We start from the raw sequence: 21,808 nt of genomic DNA on the forward strand, positions 1-21,808 counted from the left end.
ATATAAGGAAAGTCTTTCTTTCTTTTTCTTTCTTTCTTTCTTTCTTTCTTTCTTTCTTTCTTTTAGTTTTTCGAGATAGGGTTCTCTGTGTTATCCTGGCAGTCCTGGACTCACTTTGTAGACCAGGCTGGCCGCCTCGAACTCAGAGATCTGCCTGCCTCTCACAGAGATCTGCCTGCCTCTGCCTCCCGAGTGCTGGGATTACAAGAACGAGCCACCACGCCTGGCAATAATATATAAGTTATCTTAACAACTCAATAATAAAACATAACCTAATTCAAAGAGGCAAAGGATGCCCAATGGACGTTTCTGCAAGGAAGCTGCAAGGATGGTCAGGAGGCACAGGAACAGTGGCTCAATAACAACATTGTCAGAGAAAGAAAAAGACCAAATCAGGCCCGTATCCCACTCCCACTACACTGGTTAGAAGCAAAAGGCTGGATCACAGGTGTTGACAAAAATACAGAGACCCTGGGACCCTTGGTGAAAACCAGTACAGCGACTTTGGGTGACAGACTCCTTAACTCAGATTCTCCTTCCAGGCATGAACCTGAGAGTAAGGACAACAGTGTTACAGAACACACACACACACACACACACACACACACACACACACACACACACGGTGTGAGCACTCACAGCCACATCACTCATTCACACAGCCAAAAGGCGACCACTCCCAAATTCCATCAGTAGATAAACAGATAAGCAAGACCTGGTATGTCCATACAAGGGGACATTTTATAAGAAAGACTCGCCCTTCTGACACACCCTGTAAGTTAGACAGTCCCTGACCGCACCACCTAAATGAAAGAAGCTGGTCCCAGAAGTCCACACGTGCATGCCTTCACGCACATGAAGCCAGGGGTATCGTATGTGGGGCTGGCAGAGGAAGGAGGCCCTAAAGGAAAAGCAACAGGAAGTGACAACTGAAAGGTGCAGAGGTGCATTTTTTTTTCCAGTTAATGAAACTATTCTAATATTGACTACGTCAACAGCCACCCTTACCTGTGAATATACCCAAGGCCACTGAACTGCATACTTTGAATGGAGAAACTTTATGGAACCCACATCAATGAAGCTTATTTATAAAAATTGTATCTGAAGGCCATGAGCCTGACCCACTGCAGCATGGCCGTAGTGTCCGTAACATCCTTACCCCCGAGCCACAGGCCTGGCCTCGGTGAAGTTCAAAAAAAATTTAAGGTTCTAGTAAAGCCAACAGAAAATACCCAGAAGAATTAAAAAAGCTGCCACTTACAGCTAGTGGTCAGCACTGCACTGAGTATGCTTCGTGCATTGCCTATCTCACAACTACCTGGTGGAAAGATGAACACTAAAGCTCAGAGTGACTTGTTCAAGGTCACCAGTTCATCCACAGAAGTCACAGAGTGTCACTGTGCACTCTTAGGACTCTGGCCCTTCTCACTAACCCAGTGAAGCTAACCCTAACTTCTTTGTCCCAGATGCAGGCCAAACAAGATGGCTCAGATGGTAAGGGGACTGACTGGCCACCAACCCTGAGCTCCAGGTTCAATCTCCAGGAGAGAAGCACGCCTACCACTGTGTTCTCACCACATGTACACAAATAAATAAAATGTAACTTTGTCGTTGTTGCTGCAAAAGGTTCTCTCACAACAATAAAAAATAAAAAGGCTGTGGAGGCACACCCCTTTACTTCCAGCACTCGGGAGGCAGAGGCAGGCGGATCGCTGTGAGTTCGAGGCCAGCCTGGTCTATACAGTGAGTCCAGGACAGCCAAGGCTACACAGAGAAACCCTGTCTCAAAAAATAAAAACAAAAAAGAAAAATGTTCTCTCTGGGTGCTGATGGCGGCACTCGCCTATAAGTCCAGCACTTGGGAGGCAGAGGCAGGAGGATCTCTGTAAGTTCAAGGCCTGTCTGGTCTACAGAGTGAGTTCCAGGACAGCCTAAGGTTACACAGAGAAACTCTGTCTTGAAAAACAAAACCAAAAGAAAGAAAGAGGGAGAGAAAAGGAGAGGGATAGGAAGAGGAAGGGGAGGGGAAGGGAGGGGAGGGGAGGGGAGGGGAGGGGAGAAGACAGAATAGGAAAAGAGAGGAGACGAGAGCAGGGGAGCGGAGAGGAGCGGTTCTCTCTGTGTAATCCTGGCTATCTAGAAACTCAACATGTAGACCAGGCTGGCCTCAAACTCAGCAATCCACCTGCCTCAGCCTCCCAATTGCTGGGATTGAAGACATGCATCACCACGCCAAGCCTATAAGATGCAATGTTTAAAATTCCATGATACATTGCCTCTGTATAACCTTTCTTGAGAGATCTGAACACAATATTTTTCAGCCTTATCTGGAAAACACTAACTTAGAATCTGCCTCCCACTAAACTGTAAGGTCCGAAGAACACGGGTCCTCTACACCCCTGCTCACTTGCGATCTCTGGTGTCTACACCTCTTCCTCATTGGCACACAGTGGATTCCCTGTCACATTACCCTGACAATGTGGTAGTGAAAAACAATGCCCAGAAATCATCCAAGAGCTTAGGGCAGCATACTAACAACACATAAGGTGCCCAGTGTTCACCGTAAGCAAACGTCAAAGTACAAAGCCTCACTGCTCCACCACTGCGTGGCCAGTCCACCTAGACTCCTGCTATGTGACCTTGGGCCACCCACTTCACCTCTACTTGCCTAGCTCTTGTGTTATACATAACACAAGAGCTGACAGCAGAACCTGTTTCTATAGTTACTGAGCAATAGACAAACGAAAGCAAGAACACCTCGGACTGCAGTCTTACTACTAATAAACACATACAGGCTGGAGAGATGGCTCAGCGGTTAAGAGCACTGGCTGCTCTTCCAGAGGTCCTGAGTTCAATTCCCAGAAACCACATGGTGGCTCACAGCCATCTATAATGAGATCAGATGCCCTCTTCTGGCCTGCAGGTGTACGTGCAGGTAGAGCATTCATATACATAAAATACAAGTTAAAAAGCAGCACATACAATTACTGCTGCTAATGTCTGACATTAGATATTTTAAGAACATACAGAACCACGGGCTGCAAGGGCTGGGGAGCCAGGCCGGCTTCTCCTCTGATCACTTAATACATAGCTACTGTTTAAAAGATGACGTCATTGCACCATGAGTCGCGCTTGCCAGCAATCACACTGAAATTCTGGACAAACCCTGGGTTACTTTAAGTTCTGAAGACATGTGACCCCAGGTCAATTCACTTCACCTCACCAAGAGTTCCCAGGTTTCACCTGCTCACGGAAACAGGGCTCCATTTGTTTACTCAAGGCACTATGACAAACACAATAATTTAATATAAATATCAACATCTCAATTTTTCTTTTGTTTTGCCTTTCAAGGCAGGGTTTCTCTGTGTAACAGGCATGGCTGTCCTGGACTCACTTTGTAGACCAGGTTGGCCTGGAACTCACAAAGATCCACCTGCCTCTGCCTCCCCACCACACCCGGCTTTCCAAAAATCTCAAATTTGACAGCTTCAGTTCTACACCGCACAAGGGAAAAACACCCCTTTTATAGTCGATTTCCTAACAGGAAAACAACAAACTCATCTCATTTGTTATGCCTACTAGCTGTCTTAGAATTAAAATATTACCAAGTATTTTGTGCTTTTAAAAAGTTATAAAGGGGAGGGGGGGCTGGAGAGACTGTTCAGTGGTTAATAGCACACACTGCTTTTACAGAGGTCCCACTTTTACACAGCACCCACAGTGGCTGCCTCACCACAACCCCCTGTGGCCCCAGCCTCTGGCCTCCTCAGGAACTCACACAGTCCCTCTGCGTAGCTAAGGCTGGCCTGGAACTGTTGTAATGGTCCTCCTGGTTCCCTAGTGCTGGGGTTACAAGTCTGGGCCACCATGCCTGGCTGTAGGCTAGACTCCTCAATACAGACGCCCCCACGCATACACCACAGCTCCTTCTACGCTTACACCTTCATAACCCCCTCCCTGGCACCCCAGTTGACCTGCTGTTTGAAGTGCTTGCCTAATCTGTTCCATTAACTCTTTTCGCCATACATGGCTTCTTAGTATTTGCCTGTTTTGCCTGCTGTTTTAATCTGATAGCCGCCACCCTCCCCTCCCAGCCCTACCCTGTATCTTTCTTCTTAAAAAACGCTTTCAGCAGAGACAAATGCAGTCCCAGGGGCTTTCCCTGTGACAATAAGCTGTGAAAGTGAAAGCAGAGGCAACTAGGGGAAACTTCAGAGAAAAAAAAAAGTGTTTTTTTTTGTTTTGTTTTTTTCCTCTTCCAGGATCCAAGTTGGGTTCCCAAGCACACATGCCCTGTGGCTTACAACCACTGTAACCCCAGCTTCCAGGGAGGAGAAGCTGGCTTCTGGCCTTCACAGGCACTGCCACACGAGACACACACACACACACACACACACACACACACACACACACACACACCAAATCTTTACACAAAGAAGAAGCCAGGCATGATGGTGCACGCCTGTAATGCGAACACTCTGGGAGGCAGAGGTAGGTGATCTCTGTGAGTTCAAGGCCAGCCTGGTCTACAAGGCCAAGGACAGGATAGCCAAAGCTACACAGAGAAACCCTGTCTTGAAAAACAAAAGAAAAAAAAAAAAACAAGGGGGGAAAAAAGAAAGAAAAAGAAGGGAGGGAGAAATGAGAAAAGGAGGAAGGGAGGGAGAGAGAGAAAGAGAGAGGGAGGGGCGGGGGGGGGAGTGGTTAAGGCACTCTTCCAGAAGACCTGAGTTTGGTTCTGAGTGCCCACCCCAGTAGCTCACAACTGCTTATATCTCCAGCTCTAAGGGACCCTCCAAGAGCACCTGCCTTCCGGTGCCCAAACCCACACAAGTAATTAAAAATCAAATACATCTTTTTTTTTTTTAATCACTATTAAATCTCAGCACTCCCTCACAACAGGTCAACAGGACTAGGAAGGTGCCCAAGGTTTCCAGACCAGTGTATTTTACACAAGCCCCACAGAGTCACCACACAGTCACTGAATCTCACATCAAAACCGCTCAGCAAGCCAAGCATCGCCCTGCCTCACAGGATGGACTCTGCAAACGCATCCCAGGAAGCAAGGCACTCTGAAAAAGCCAAGAGAAAACTGTATGTCTACCTCTCGGGAATCCTCAGGGGCCTCTGGGCTTGCCTTCCAGTCTGATGACAGACTGGACATCACAGGGTATTTTGTCCTTACACAGTGGACCCGCCAGAGCCTTGAGAAGAGGAAGAAGGTGCAGGCAAGCAGGGGGCGGGGCATGCCACAGGAATGACTAGGCAAAAGCAACCCTGGGCACACCGCTTTCATTTGTCTGGTGCCTGGTGGCTTAACTCTTTGCTGGCAAACGTCCTGTTCCTCTGAAGGTTCTTTTCATCCCTCTGCAGCTCATCAGAGGCCTCCTCCATGAGCTAAAGCACCAAGCACGCAGGGAAGGAGCAAAAGCCTGACAGAAAGTGTTTCAGGCAAAGGTGAGCAAACAGCCTTGGGCCAGAGACATCAGGTCAGGGATTCCGGCTGCGGCATCAAGTACACTTCTTTATTGTCCACAATACTGGCCCTGGGGCTACAAAGCTTAAGCAGATAATCTAATGTTAACTGTTCTTCCGAGTTAAAAAAAAAAAAAAAGTCAGGGCCAGGCAGATGGTACACACCTTGAACCCCAGCAGAGACAAGCAGATCCCTGTGAACTCTAGGCCAGCTTGGTCTACATAGTGAGACCCGGTTCAAAAATTAAGTCAGGTGTGGGGGCGGTGGTGGCGCACGCCTTTAATCCCAGCACTCCGGAGGCAGGGGCGGGCGGATCTCTGTGAGTCCGAGGCCAGCCTGGTCTACAAAGCGAGTTCCAGGACAGCCAGAGTTATTACAAAAAGAAACCCTGTCTGAAAATGAATAAATAAATAAATAAATAAAACACCCTGTGTCAAAGTCCAAACAACTCCAACTAACTGGAACTCCAGTTCCAGAGGATCTCACGGCTTCTTCTGCACCAGGCACACGCTGTGGTACACACATGCAAAACACACACACACAAATAAAAATAAGTACATCTTTAAAAAGGAAAAAAAAAACCAGTGTTCTCATTAGCCCTCAAGGGATGACTAAGAATGAGAAACACAGGGCTGGAGAGATGGCTCAGAGGTTAAGCGCACTGAGCTGCTCTTCCAGAAGGTCCTGAGTTCAATTCCCAGCAAGCCCATGGTGGCTCACAACCGTCTATAATGGGATCTGGTGCCCTCTTCTGGTCTGCAGGTGTATATGCAGGCAGAGCACTGTATACATAATAAATAAATAAATCATTAAAAAAAAAAAAAAAAAAGAATAAGAAACACAAGTACCCCCTAAATGCTGTTGCAAACACACCAGTCTCACCAAATTTAGTCACCTGCAACAACAGAGATACCTTCTCACACTTTTGAGAGTCACAGTTGGACACTGGGCTCCCCAAGACAAAAGTCAAAATGTCCACAGGGTGTCACACGGCCGGAGGTCATTTCTCCCTCTGTTCCACAGTCAGGAAAGCTCGTCAGCTTTCAAGGACTCATCTGGATAGCCCAGAATAGGACGAGCAAGATACAAGCAATTGCTGCCAAAGCCTACCAACCCGAGTTCGAGCCTCGGGGCCTATACTGTAGGAGAAACACTACTTCGGAAAGTTATCCTGAGACCTCTGCACACACCTAATGTGACTTGCTCCTTGAGCCCCTGCTGCTGTGCCCCACATGATGGATGGGAACCTGGAATTGGTGCTGATCGGGATCAGCTACTGTTAACCAAGAGCTCAGTATCACTGAAGTGAAGCCTTCTATGCTTCGCTGAACAGAAAGAGGTAGTTCCTGAGGTCAGCACACAAAAGCTGATACGGCTGTGGTCCACGGGCTATAGGCCATCCACCTAAGAGAGCTGCAGATGTGGGATGGAGACAGCCTAAGAGACAGGCTTTGGGTGTTATGCGTGGCAGAGAGGCAGGGCTGCCCAACCCTTTGATGACAGGCACTGAGTTCCAGGATTTGGATTTGCACTGCTGGATCTTGGCTTGGCTTTGCTGTGACTGTTTCTGTGTTTCTGGTTCTTCCTCCATCCTGGCCCATGTACACAGTATATTGACACTCACACAAAGATCAGTAATAATTTACACTTTTTTAAAAATTTGAGTTCTTTTGGCCAGGCCAAAAGATGGTACCCGCCTTTAATCTCAGCCCTGTAGCAGAGGCAGGTGGATCTCTGAGTTCTAGGCCAGCCTGGGTTGACATAGCAAGTTCCAAGCCAGCCAGAGCTATACAGTGAGACCCTGTCTCAAAAAAGAAAAAAGAAAAAAAATTAAGAAAGAAAGAAAAGAAAAGAAAGAAAAAGAAAAAGAAAGGAAGGAAAATGAGAGATTAAGCTCCTTAACATAGGCACACCTGTAAAGAAAGGCTCCAAGGAAGCCAACAGATTCCTATGTAAAAGGAACTTTTATTCAACTGTTTCAAATGCTACCTCCTTCTGCTGGCCGAGGCCTAGTCCTGGAAGCTTCTTGCCTCTGTACAATCTAATCTAGAATGTTTTCAGCCTCTGAGACTTACACTTGACCTTTCTGAGCTCTGGGCTGGCTGGCTTAACTCAGCTGTTCTGGCTCAAACTCCTCTCCCAGCTGACTTATTCAATCTGGCTTCTCTCTTGGACTCTGAATTGCTCTGCTTGGCCTCAAACTGACTCCAGTGATCTGCTCTAATCTGCTGGCTCCTTCTCATTGCGTGGCTCAGTCAGACTTCACCTAAATTCTCCCTCTGCAACCTATTACTGTTCCTGTAAAACTGCCTTCTCTCTCTCTCTCTCTCTCTCTCTCTCTCACTCACTCTCACTCACTCTTTCTGTCTCTCTCTGTCTATCTCTCTCTGTCTCTCTCTCTTTGTCTGTCTCTCTCTGTCTCTCTCGGCCTCTGTCTCTCTCTTTCTCTCTCTCTGTGTCTCTTTCTGTCTCTCTCTTTCTCTCTCTGTGTCTGTCTCTCTCTCTCTCTCTCTGTCTCTCTGTGTGTCTGTCTCTCTGTGTCTCTCTCTTTCTCTCTCTGTCTCTGTCTCTCTGTCTCTCAGCCTCTGTCTCTCTCTCTCTTTCTCTGTCTCTCTTTCTGTCTCTGTCTCTCTCTGTGTCTTTCTCTGTGTGTGTCTCTCTCTGTGTCTCTCTGTGTGTCTCTCTCTCTGTGTCTCTCTGTGTCTCTCTGTGTCTCTCTCAGCCTCTGTCTCTCTCTCTGTGTCTCTGTCTCTCTCTGTCTGTCTCTGTCTCTGTCGGTCTGTCTGTCTCTCTGTCTCTGTCTCTGTCTCTGTCTCTGTCTCTGTCTCTCTCTCTCTCTCTCTCTCTCTCTCTCTCTCTCTCTCATCTTAAGTAGCTTCCCTTGAGAGTTGGGCATATCCTATGTCAAATCTTCTCTAATTTGTCATCTTTTCTGCCACTTAATTAGACATCACTTTCAAACATGGGTGCTTCCTTCTACAAAGTAACATTACTGTCATTGTTTGGGATTAAAGGTTTGTACCACCAGGCTGGACCTACGCTTTTCTTTACCTGACACTTGCTCTATACCAGGCTGGCCTTGAATTTAGATCTGCTTTGCCTCTGTCTCCTGAATTAAAGGCGTATTTGTATTCTAGCAGGACCTAGAAGGTCTTTGGATATGCTCTCTTGCCAGAACAGCCGTGTTCTGAATTCAAATTCCTCTGCATTCATGTGTTTCAGGAATGAAAACCTATCTGTGTGTGTGGTCCCTGAGGCCAGAGAGGCACTATGTAAAGAGAGATTTAGATACGGTGGCCAGGCCAGTCAGCAAAGCACTTAGAAAAAAGCAGGAGGACCAGAAAGTCATGGCTGTTCTCACTACCTATTGGATAGATTACATATCGCATAAAGTACATATTACATAAAGCAGACTCCAGGCCAGTCTGCTTTAACAAAGGAAAACAAGTTATCTTTGAATAGAGTGGTCCACTGATGGGTATGAGCTGACACCCTAGTGAGGTGATCACGTGACATGGTACATTATTCCTGTGTTCCCTAGACTGACCAAGAGCTCTCTGAAGGTGGAGCCTTGGTCCCCCTCAGCACTGAAAGCTGTAGTACAGGAGACACACTGGCCATTTGGTCACAATGCAGCGTGGGTAAAGCGCTGGGTCCATCTCCATCCCAACTCCTCTTCGCGTTCTTTTTATAGCTTTTTTGTTTTGTTTTGTTTTAATGGGGAGTCTGTTTATTGGGGAGAGGGGGCTAGTCAAAGGTTGGGCTGGCTAGGGTAGGGAAGGGGTAGGGTAGGGCTTGTCTGGCCCCCAAAAAACACAACTGGAATCCAAGGCCTCATCTGCTTCAAAGCCAAAGTCTCCCTCAACCATGACCATGCCTTGGCCCCAGCCCTTCAGTTCCCATCCACACTGGAGCCAGTTCTGGAGTCAATGAAACCCCTAACCGTGGTGCTGCCTCTTCCGCCCACTGGGCCCCTCACCAGGCGCTGGGTTGCTGGAGTCTAGGCGTGCAGGTGTCCTTTGGGGTAGGGAAAGCCCCTCTTTGGAGGCTTATTCTCAGCATTGCCTGGGGTGGGGACATACGTGCCTTGGCTGCCGTCATCCTCCAACACAACGGTGAACTGGCTAGCCCAGTGGTCATCCCCGTAGGAGTCCTGTACCCTCATGGGGAACTTGCGCTCCTGCTGGAGTCTCCGAGTTATCCTTTGCACCTGACAGAGCCTGTTCAAGACCTGCTCGATCTCCCAGCAGCGCGACCTGGAGCCTGGTACTTTATTCAATTCAGTTCCCACTGGCGACGCCTGCAACCCTGGGCTGCCTCTTCCTCTTCACCTCGCTCCCGGAGTTCTGAACCACCCAGACCATTGGACACAAACTCCATTTCTGTCTCTAGCTCACTTTCTAGGACATGGCCACCAAACCCAAACAGGAGAGGCAGAGCCAGCTGTGAGCCTGGTGGCACTGAGAACTCTTCGAAGCCCATGGCTGCCGTGGTCCCTTCTCTCTGTTCCAGCTCCATTTCTCTGGTCAGGAGACTCTTTTTATAACTCTTAACCGAACACATTTAGGAGATGCTGGAATAGCTCAGCGGTTAGAAGCACACACTGAAGCCAGGCGTGGTGGCGCTTGCCTTTAATCCCAGCACTGGGGAAGCAGTGGCAGGCAGATCGCTGTGAGTTCTACAAAGCAAGTCCAAGACAGCCAAGGCTACACAGAGAGACCCTGTCTTGAAAAACCAAAGAAGGAGAAGGAGGAGGAAGAGGAAGAGGAGGAAGAAGAGGAGGAGGAAGAGGAGGAGGAGGAGGAGGAGGAGGAGGAGGAGACACTGCTTTAGCAGGGGACCCGAGTTCGGTTCCCAAACCCCATGCAGAGCAACCCACAAGTGCCTTTAACTCAACATTCCAGATGCATCTGACACCTCTCTCCTCTACAGGAACACATACATACATGCATGTGCGTGCTTGTGTGTGCACTCACACACTTCTTAAAGCAGATTCTGCAGAGATGTTTTTAACGTGCCAGTCTTTGGCCTGCGCTGTACGTCCGTGGATAGCATGCATGTCTACTACCTGCAGAGGTCAGCAGGCATCCGATCTCCTGGAGCTGGAGTTACGGACAGCTAGGAGCCACCATGTGAATGCAGGTTTGGAACTGAACCCCAGTCCTCTACAAGAGCAGCAAGTGCTCTTAATCACTAAGCCATCTATCTATCTCTCCCGCTCCCACCCATGTATTTTTAATAATAAAAGTATTTTTTTTTAATTTAGCCCATTTGAAAATGTGAAAAATATTAGTACAAAGTGAAAATACCTCCTACCCCAGCCTTCCAGTCCTTTTAGCCTCCTTCCCGGGCCACTCTGTTGTGCCTATGCAAGTATATACACAGGGATGTAACGGCTTTCCTTTTCCTACAAAGAACAACAGCTCACATGTGTCTTCCTCTGCCTTGTTCTTTAAAACTTAACCATGTACCCTGTATCCAGCTATCCACTGGGGGGGGGGGGGGGCGGCAAAAAGATGCACACAACTCCACCAGGAGGATGCACCGTTAACTCATTTCAGCACTCACATACCTTGATGACAACAGCTGAGAGACAAATGGCTACAAGTGGATTTTCTGGGTTCATGGGGGTCAGGCGAACTATTAACTGTGACAGATATGTACCCTCTGCAGACAGTTCACACAGTTGGGTTGTTTTCCAAATCACTCCTAACATGATACGTTCCCACATTTTTCCAAGGAGGTAAAACAAGTCTGCAGCGGTGACTTGCTTCCCTTACTTCCGTTCATCTGTGGCTTTTGTGTGGAGGTCAGAAGACAGCTCATGGGAAATCGGTTCTCTCCTTCCATCAAATGGCTCCCGAAGACTGAACTCAGGCCATCAGACTTGGCGGCAAGCACCTTTACCCATTGAGCCAGCCTGCCAGCTCTATTTAAGTAAGATTGAACTGGGAATTTGGGGGGCAGTTTTGAGGGGGAGTATGTATACACACACACACACACACACACACACACACACACACACACACGGCCAAGCTCCTTCTATGTACTTAGGAACCACTACTTTCCTTTGCATAAATTCTTTGGATCCTTTAAACATTTTTGTTTGGGGTATTCAGGACGGCTTTGAACTCTTGATCTTCCTGCCTCAACCTCTCCAATGGCGGCACAACAGGCCTGCATCGCAAGTTTGAGTCTCAATACCTTCCTCAGAGAGCTTGCTTCTTTCTTGGCTGATTTGTAGAGTTTTTTCCTATTAATTGATCCTTAATCAATAACATGAATTAATCGCTCAGGAGGCAGAGACAGGTGGATCTCTGTAAGTTGGAGGCCAGCCTGGTCTACAAAGTGAGTCCAGGATAGCCAAGGCTACACAGAGAAACCCTGTCTCGGAAAAAAAAAATTACAAATACATTTTCCTTGTTTGTGGAGTTTTGTCCATTCTGGGTTTTGCTGTGCTGTTTTTTGTTTGGTTGGTTGGTTTTTCGAGACAGGATTTCTCTATGCAATAGGCTTGGCTGTCCTGGCCTCTCTTTGTAGACCAGGCTGGCCTCGAAGTCAGAAGGATCCGCCTTCCTCTCCTTCCCAAGTGTGTGCACCACCACGCGCAGCTTTGCTTTGTTTAAGTAATGAGTTTTAGTTATCATTCTGTTCCTTATGGTCCCACAGAAAGGCCAATTCTGTCCTAAATGTATAAGAATGTTTCCTTTTGAGTCTCCTAGAGAGAACCAGCCTTGAACAATGAAGTTCACCATGGTCATAAGCTATAGCTTCATCCTAATGTGTTCCCAGACATAACGTACAGAAAAGCAAATCACTCCTGTTCATGCAACATCCAGGTGGCTATTCATGCAGGGTGCACGAGGCTTATCAGGTCCCTCTGTAAAAGAGGTGCGGTGCACACGCAAGCCCCCAAGTGCCAGCTCTTCCCTCATGGTTTTGCACGGCCTCTGTTACCAAATACACAACACCCCCAAACACTAGACCCTGGGGAAGGGGTCTAAGGCAGGAAGCACCCAAATCACAAACATCCAATACCCCATACTGCAACAGTCCCACCCAGACACCTCATGCCTCTCAAGTGTATGTGTGATGGGAAAACTGTCAGAGCCCCACTCTGGAGGTAGGTCTTACCTGTGTGAGCCCTATAAGCCACACCCCTCAGTGTCCCCCAACGATGCCTACCTCTTAACTCCCCTACACACACCCTATGCCGTTTCCACCATTTTCCTACTAAAAGCCTTTGGTGTTAGCATATTGCCCCAGTCTGCCTAGCAACCTATGATGTCATTGCCTACCTGCCACTAGGCTTGCCCTGCCCAGGAGCATATAAAAGAACAAACCCACCTACCTCTCTCTCTCTCTTTCTCTCTGTCCCCTGGGGCGCTCTCCCCTTCCTTGTCTCCCCATGCTTCTACAATAAACCTTATACCATGTATCTGTTGTGGCAAATATTTTATATTTCATATTTCATATTCCTTCTGTACATCCTAATCCTGGCTCATCTCCCTCACCCCACTCACCACGATGGCTCCTTCCCTTCAGGTAGGTCTCTCCACCTCCTCAGAGAGGCAATGCCCCATTTTTCTAAAACCTTATCTTTATCGAAGTTGGTATTGTATTAACCATTAATTTATTTCTGTGTTTATTATCTGTCATCTCAGAAGTCCCCAGAGGGCAGGGACCTTGTCCAAATCATTCACTTAGCACAGTGTCTGGCAGAGAGTCAGTACTCAATAAATGCTGGGTGCATTAAACATGACTGAATGAGTTCCAGGAAATTCCATTTCTGCATCATGGAGTTTCTGAAAAGCCCAACCACCTGGGATAGAAAGGTGGACATGAGAACAGTAGGCTCAGCTGGGCGTGGTGGCACAGGCCTTTAAACCCAGCACTCGGGAAGCAGAGGCAGGCAGATCATTGAGAGTCCGAGGCCAGCCTGGTCTACAAAGTGAATCCAAACAGCCAAGAGTACACAGAGAAACCCTGTCTCGAAACACCAAAAACAAACAAAAAAATAAACAGTAGCTTCCGCGTCGCCTGCCTCTGGACATCATGGTTAACCTCATGTGAGGAAAGCAAACATCTCCCCAGCGCCATCACAACTCATGAAGAACTTGCAGCTTTCACAGTCTCCCAGCTCTTGACTCCACTGGACTGCAGAGAATGAACTGGGTGATCAAAATAATGTTAATATTTTGCAATGAACTGAGAAGGCCAGACATGGCTAAAAGGTCCGTGTCTGAAGTCACATACAGGCAGGGGCCAGCACCAGCCAATCCCAGGCAGAGTCAGTAACAAGATGCTCCTGGTCCTGGAAAGACCCCTATGCTGGAAAGATCTGAGCCAATAAGCCGCTAATGTGACCATATATGGCCTAATGGCTCTGGACTGTAACTCAGGTGACCCCAGCCTATCAGCTTATGCCCCCGCCCGTGATTGCTCCTTAGCCCACCCAATCAAATTAGAAGTTAAGACACCCTCTTAGAAGTCCCCTAGTCCTTATAAAAAGGCCTGCATTGGGTTGTAGCCATTTCACATGGATGGTTGATCCCTGCATGCAGAGTAGATGCTCTTTGTTTTTACATGCTATTTGAGTCTGGGGTCTTCTTTCAATGATTTTTGGGCCCTTACATAATAAAAGGGAAGGGCTCCTGAGGCCCTGCCTTTCATTGAGGACTGAGAGGCAGTTGATAATTGATATATGGTATGGTGGTTTGTTTGAAAATAGGACACACCTTTAATCCCAGCACTTGGGAGGCAGAAGCAGGCAGATCACTGTAAGTTCAAGGCCAGCCTGGGCTACAAAGTGAGTTTAGGACAGTCAAGGATACACAGAAAAAACCCTGACTTGAAAAACCAAAAGAGCAAAAAAAAAAAAAAAGAAAGAAAGAAAGAAAAAGAAAAGAAAAGAACCCCTATTGTCTCATGTATTTGCTTGCTTTGTCTTCAGTCAAAGAACAGTTTAAAAGGACTAGGAGGTGGCCCTGTTGGAGGTGGTGTGTCACTAGGATGGGCTTTGCAGCTTCAAAAGCCCAAGCCAGGCCCAGTGTCTCTCTCTCTCTCTGTCTGTCGCTGTCCCCCTCTCACAAGCCTTCAAGCAAATGCTTTCTTCCGTAAGAGCTCCTCCCGTCATGGTGTCTCTTCAAAGCAACAGAACTAGCTAAGACGCTGGAGGAAGGAGAGACATTTTCCTCGTTGCCCTAAGACACTGGTAAGGTGCTCACAATCCTGTGCATGCCCCATCGAAGTAGAAGAGGAAACAGTTTGAAAAGAGAAAGGAGACCCGCAGGAGGGGGCGGGGGAGGACAAGGGACACTCACAGGGAAGAAAATGACGAGAGTGCATTACATACTGAGCCGCTACCTCGTGCATACTTAACATACACTAACAAAACATCTTTTTTTAAATATTTTATTTATTACATATGCACACAAGAAGAGGGCGTCAGATCACATTATAGATGGTTGTGAGGCACCATGTGGCTGCTGGGAGTTGAACTCAGGACCTCTGGAAGAACAAACAGTGCTCTTAACCTCTGAGCCATCTCTCCAGCATCTTAAAAAAGGGGGGGGGGAGGGTAGCTAAAGCTGTATCTTGGTTGGTAGAACACCTCCTTATGTGGGAGGAACCGTGACTTTGATCCCCAGCACCACCTGAACTGAATGCAGCACAGTGGTACAGACCCATAATCCCACGACTCTGGGGGTAGAAACAGGAAGATTAGATCAGCTATGTAAAAAACCAGTCTGGGCTACTCAAAATAAGAAAAAGAAAGGAAGGCAGGCTGGTATTTCAATGGCCACCTTTAATCCCAGCACCTGGAAAGCGCGGGCAGGGCGATCTCCGGGAGTTCCAGGACTGCTTGGTCTACATAACAAATTCAAGGGCAGCCAGGGCTACTTAGAGACTCCACCTCAAAACAGAAGACAGGTGGGCCGAAGAGGCAGCCCAGTAGTTAAGAGCACTGGCTGCTCTTTCAGAGGACCCCAGTTCCATTCCCAGCACCCACACGGTGACTCATAACAACCTATTACTCCAGTCCCAAGGGATCCAAAGCCTGGCCTTGGTGGGCACAGTATGTTGTGGCTCCCAGGCACATATGAGGCAAGACACCCACACATACTACATAACTTTTTTGAGACATGTTCTCTCTGTGTAACAGAGCCCTGGCTTTCCTGGACTCACTTTGTAGAACAGGCTGGCCTTCAACTCACAGAAATCCACCTGCTTCTGCCTTCCGAGTGCTAGGATTAAAAGGCTTGCAATATCATACCGGGCACATAAAATATTTTTTTTATGTTAACTTCTTCTGTAAATCAAAGAAAGAAGGTGGGTTGGAAGGAGGGAAAAGTAAAGGTAAGCCAGACACAGTGGCTCAGGCCTGTAAGCTGAGCATTTAGGAGGCAGAGGCAGGAGATCCATTCAAGTTGAGTGCCAGCCTGGTCTATGAATCCAGGTCCCTCTCTCAAAAAATGGATGGGAAAAAATGTAAAGAAAAGAAAAAGGAGCTGGACGTGGTGGCACAGGCCTTTAATTCCAGCACTCAGGAGGCAGAGGTAAGCGGATCACTGTGAGTTTGAGGCCAGCCTGGGCTACAAAGTGAGTCTAGGACAGCCAAGGCTAACACAGAGAGACCCTGTCTTGAAAAACAAAACGAACAAAAAAAAAAAACAGAAAGGAAAGAAAAGAAAATGTTGGGTTAGGGTGTGGCAAGGGTAGAACACTTGCCTGGAATGTCAAGGCCCTGGGTACAAAACCCAGCACAAAAAAAAAAAAAAAAAAAAAAAAGGAAAAAAAGCAAATACTACAATTTCACAAGCAATCAAGCATAACTGGCGGTTTGACCTCCATAACATGAACTAGCCTGTTGCATTCCCAGGCAGCCACACAAGCTACACATCATTATTAGCCTCCCCCCGCCCTCCCCCCTTTGGTTTTTCCAGACAGGGTTTCTCTGTGTAGCCTTGGCTCTCCTGGACTCACTTTGTAGACCAGGCTGGCCTCGAACTCACAGAGATCCACCTGCCTCTGCCTCCCTGAGTGCTGGGATTACAGGTGCACCACCACCACCACCACCACGCCCAGAGTCATTACCCTAAAGAACTGGGAATTGCACTGGTGAGTGAGTGAGGAAGCCAGATCAATGGCCTAAGAAATGGCCTAAGACAATCCCTCGCCCTTACCACATGGGAACACTATAACTAACCCTATAACTAACAGGGTGCCTACCCTTGATCTTCAGATATAAATGCTTAAAGTCAGGCACAGTGGTATACACCAAGAACCCTCGCCTTGGGAGGGCAGCCTGGGCTACTCAGAGTAACTCTATCGAAGAGGAAGAGGAGGGAAAGATTGAGACAAGAGGAGAGGAAGGAGGAGAGGACAGGGAGAGAGGACAAGGCAAAGCAAAGAGCCTTAAGAGAGAGCCAGGAATGGAAACCGCCAACCCAAACACTGGATTGTTAGCAAGTATTCACATGCTTCAGGGAAAGAGGTAGGCCATGAACCTGGAGAAGCCAACATCTGGATGTGACATCCTCATCCTCAGAGAGGCGGTAGCTATGACAACCTGTTCAGGGTCATTGGCTATGAAAGGGCCTCAAGGGTAACTAGAGGACTAGTGAACCCTGGGTAATCATTGAGGTTTGCTCTGGGTAAGTGACAAAGGCTGGTCTACATCCTGAAGATGCTAAGGTACAGATAAAAACAGGTCACTCGTGAAGCAAAGCTCACTGTACCAAAAGAGGTAGAGCTACAGGAAGGAGGAAAAATGGAGGGAAAGGATTGTTCCAAGTGAAGGCAGGAGTCAGGTGGCGCACGCCTTTAATCCCAGCACTCAGGAGACAGAGGCAGGTGGGTCTTTGTGAGGTCAAGGCTGGTCTACACAAGGACAGACAGTGCTACATAACAGACAGACCCTGAAGACAGAGACAGAGAATAGGACCCAAGTATGTCTTGATGCTAGAGGAAGGCAAGGAAAAAACAGGACGAGCCTGGGGCTCTTAAGAAGGCACAAGGTAACTGGCAAGACAACGTGAGGAGTAAAGGCATTTTGCCATGCAAGCCTAGTGACCTGAGTTCAATCCGGAACCCACCTAATGGTGGATGGAGAAAACAGATTTCACAGAGTTATTTTTCAACCTATGGCACACGCACGCACACACACGCACTCACCATGCAAGCACGAGCACCCACACACATTTACACTAAAATAAATATTTTTTAGAGCAACAACATTCTGGACGAATGTGAGGGTGCAGCTCCAGGGAGCATGGCCTGCGCTCACAGAACACTACAAGGAAATGTCACAATGGCTATGATGGACCTTTCAGGCCAGGAGAAATCCTGACTAAGATACTGGAGGTTTGTTTTCTGTTTTTTGTTTTTTGTTTTTTGTTTTTTTCCTTGCTACAAGGCAGAGGCCCCAGGTCTGACACCCCATACCCAAATTCAACACTTAAGACCTTATACAGATCCTGCACCTGCACACACCCTCCTCAATAACAGGCTCTGCGATTTCGAGTTTGGGCCCAGACTGGCTGCAAACTCACCACACAGACAAGGGTCACCTTGAATTCCTGATCAACTGGCAGGATCACAGGAGCGTGACACTGCCTCCAGTACTGTTTCTTATGCTATCTAACACAATGACCACGCACAGCCTCAGTTGACACAGACATGCTCTACTACTTTACATCAAATCCAAGTTCTGCTTCGTCTTCAGCCTCTGCTCAGATTTGCTATGAGTCCACAGCCAACTTAAGAAATAAAGACTGGACTGGGCGGCGGTGGTGCACGCCTTTAATCCCAGCACTTGGGAGGCAGAGGCGGGTGGATCACTGTGAGTTCGAGGCCAGCCTGGTCTACAAAACGAGTCCAGGATAGTCAAGGCTACACAGAGAGACCTTGTCTTGAAAAATAAAAAATAAGAAAAAAAAAAGAAAAGAAAGAAAGAAAGACTGGGGGCTAGAGAGATAGCTCAGAAGTTAAGAGCACTGACTGTTCTTCCAGAGGTCCTGAGTTCAATTCCCAGCAACCACCTGGTGGCTCACAACCATCTATAACGGGATCTGATGCCCTCTTCTGGCCTGCAGGTGTACATGCAAGACAGAGCACTCATATACATAAAATAAATATGTCTTTAAAAACATAAATAAATAAATAAAGACTAAGCTGGTGGAGGTGGCGCACGCCTATAATCTCAGCACTTGGGGAAGCAGAGGCAGGTGGTGTCTGTGAGTTCGAGGCCAGCCTGGTCTACAAAGCAAGTCTAGGAAGGTCAAGCTTATACAAAGAAACCTTGTCTCAAAAGACCAGAAAGAAAAAGAAAGGAAGGAGGAAGGGACACACAGAGTATTAGGTACAGGGAGGAAGGGTGCATCTGGGAAGAGTTGGGGGTGAATAGGATCAAAGTACATTGTATGAGATTCTCAAAGAATTAATAAAAATGTTTACAAAAGGAAATAAAGGCCACTAAGTAACAGGAAGAACTTGGAGGGAGGGTAGGATGGAAAAAGGAAGTCAGGTGACTCACAGACCCGTGACTGGAAGAAGGCTGGTGTCACGGGCAGGATGAGGAAACTGCCAAGGGAGCCTTCGGCTCCGGGGAAGTAAGACCTCAAGAATAAGCAGACAAAAGCAGGACACCTACTGGCCCTGTTTGGAGCTATGAATAGGAAGGAATTCGTTGTGAGGTTTAGAGAAAAATCCTGGGCTGGGTGTGGTAGCCCATGCCTGTAATACCAGCTCTTAGAAAGCCACCTAAGGGAGGTTTTCTCAAATTCAAGGGCAGCTTGGCCGATAAGAGGGCGAGTTCCAGGACACCCTGGCCTCCAGGCGGAGACACTGCCTCAAAAATCACAAAACAGAAACAAAAAAATAGAAGTACTGAGACACGCATGAGCAATCACCACCTTTCACACTGGCTGGACACCAAGAACTGGTGCTGGCTGGGTGGGGTTTCGGTGGCCTGTGGAACCAAGGAGGACCAGGAATTACATACGCCATGCTTAATCGAATTCAGAGTCCCCAACAGAATAGTGCTCCAAATGTAAACAGCAGACAAGCACGATGGAAGGTTCGCCTGGTGAATGAGGTGATCGCCTGGTGAGGGAGCAAGATGCTTCTAAGCTCAGCCAAGGGCACAGTGGATGAGGGCAGGGGGGAGGGGGTGGCGGTGAAACTGTTCACTGCCAAACCGGCAGGCTGTATAGTCTCATTCTGCCCTTGGACAAGGGAAATCATTTAATATCGCTGTGCCTCAGTTTCCTCACCTATAAAATCAGGCCAGCTGTGCCCTTCATGGGTCTGTTGTAAAGATCCAGCAAGAAATTATAGAGGCTGGCTGCAACGGCATTTGCTATGCCAGCTCCCAGCACTGTCCACTTGGTCCTTTGAAAACAATTTTCCTTCAAATATCCTCTGTGTCCGATAACAGCGTTTAGGGGACAGAATGTTTTCAATCAATATGTTCCGAGGTTGACACTCAAGTGCAGCACAGACACCACGGCCATCACCTTTGAAAGTCGGATCGCTAACTCTTAAGACATCCTGAGCCTGGCCTGGATCAGGAAGCCTAGAGATAAGACAGAGGGAAACTCCTTCTAGGAGGAAGTGAATGAAATCCAAGGGCATCTGGTTCCTGTCCCTCTGCAGACTCGACTCCACCAAGTTCTTGAAACAGATGTCACCGTTTTCCAGTTTTCCACCACTGCTCAACCGTCAGAGAAAGGAGCTGACCATAAAGTCAACGATGGCCACCAGCCTGATTCAAATCACGACACTGATTTCCCAGCATATGGGAACCTGGCCGTGAGCGGGGCCAGGAAGAGCTCCTAACGGTCTCACCACTGCTGGGCAAACAGAGAAGAGGCTGCAAGGTAGCGGGCTTCTCACGCAGCAGGGGTCAACTGCCCCCCCATCCCCCCTCCAGCGCCATTCTACCACCTGCTCGGCGGCGGCGGCGAGGTAAGCAGTCACAAGAGAAGCACAGGGTCACACAGAACTCTTGGTACGTCTGGGTCTGTGACTTCAATGAGTGTGAGTTCCCTACATACAAAGCCCTGTGTTCCCCCCCCCCCGTACATTAACCATAGAAGTCTGTACTCACAGAAGAGGAAGCGGAGCCAGGCAAGACCACTCAGCCGATAAAGGCGCCTGGGGAACTTGATAAAGAACTTGATAAACATCATGACCAGAATTCAATCTGTGAAACGCACAGGAGGAAGGAAGGCGAGAACCCCCACAAGTTGGCCCCTGACCGGAACAGCTGCCTGCTGTGGCGCGCAGTATACACAAGCAAGCACACACATAGCTTGGTACGCATGCCATGTCTTAGTTACTTTTCTGTTTACCAAGGCAACTTATAAGGGGAAGTGTTTAGGGGCTTGAGAGACGGCTCAACGGATAAGAGCATTTGTTGCTCATCCGGGAGGCCCAGGTTCAATCGACCCAGCACCCACACAATGGTTCACAATTGTCTATAATTCCAGTTTCAGGGGATTCAACCGCTTCTTCCGGCCTCCAAAGACACCAGGCACACATGTGGTCACATGGGATGAACAGATATACATGCACACAAAACACCCACACACATCAAAAGGCAAAAATGAAATTTTTGTTTCGTTTTGTTTCTGTTCTTCCAGTCAGGGCTTCTCTGTGTAGCCTTGGTTGGCTGTCCTGGATTCACTTTGTAGACCATGCTGGCCTCAAACTCACAGACATCTGCCTGCCTTTGCCTCCCCAAGTGCTGGGATTACAAGCGTGTGCCACTGAGTCAAAAAAAGATTTTTTTCCCCCGAGACAGGGTTTCACTGTGTAGTCTTGGCTGTCCTGGACTCACTTTGTAGACCAGGCTGACCTCAAACTCACAGCGATCCACCTGCCTCCGCCTCCTGAGTACAGGAGTCTTTAGAAACCTCCAAGCCCACCTCCAGAGACACACCTCCTCCACCAAGGCCACACCTCCTAGTCCTTCCCAAACAGATTCACCAACTGGAGACCAAGTATTCAAATATAGGAGCCTATGGGGGCCGTTCTCCTTCAAACACCCGAAAGGCTTTACATACATATAAGAAAAGCAATAGGGCTGGGCGTGGTGGAGCACGCCTTTAATCCTAGCACTCGGGAGGCAGAGGCAGGAGGATTGCTGTGAGTTCGAGGCCAGCCTGGTCTACAAAGTGAGCCTAGGACAGCCAAGGCTACACAGGGAAACCTTGTCTCGAAAAAAGAAAAGAAAAGAAAAGAAAAAGAGAGAAAGAAAGAAAGAAAGAAAGAAAGAAAGAGAAAAGAAATAAACCTAAAAAAATGAGAGAGGAACTGGGTGTGTCC

General features: G+C 48.0%; 1 protein-coding gene and 1 pseudogene across 7 annotated transcripts in view; both read right to left on the reverse strand.

The window, feature by feature from the left end:
- The window catches only part of SNX10 (sorting nexin 10), a 79,280-nt gene that overhangs the window by 50,169 nt on the left and 7,303 nt on the right, over window positions 1-21,808 (reverse strand). The window contains exon 1 of one of the 6 annotated variants that reach the window (XM_084785505.1): window positions 5,105-5,235. The exons of 3 other annotated variants lie outside the window; for them this stretch is intronic. The gene's annotated coding sequence lies outside the window, so the exon portion shown is untranslated. Of the gene's footprint in view, window positions 1-5,104; window positions 5,236-21,808 lie in introns of those variants that run through there. 2 more of the 6 variants (XM_084785503.1, XM_084785502.1) reach the window with 2 other exon arrangements.
- LOC311600272 (TCF3 fusion partner homolog) lies at window positions 9,224-10,074 on the reverse strand (annotated as a pseudogene). Its single transcript has one exon. The product of its transcript is annotated as a TCF3 fusion partner homolog (transcript).

The sequence above is a fragment of the Acomys minous genome (assembly GCF_964271855.1).
Source record: "Acomys minous genome assembly, chromosome: 6".
NCBI lineage: Eukaryota > Metazoa > Chordata > Mammalia > Rodentia > Muridae > Acomys > Acomys minous.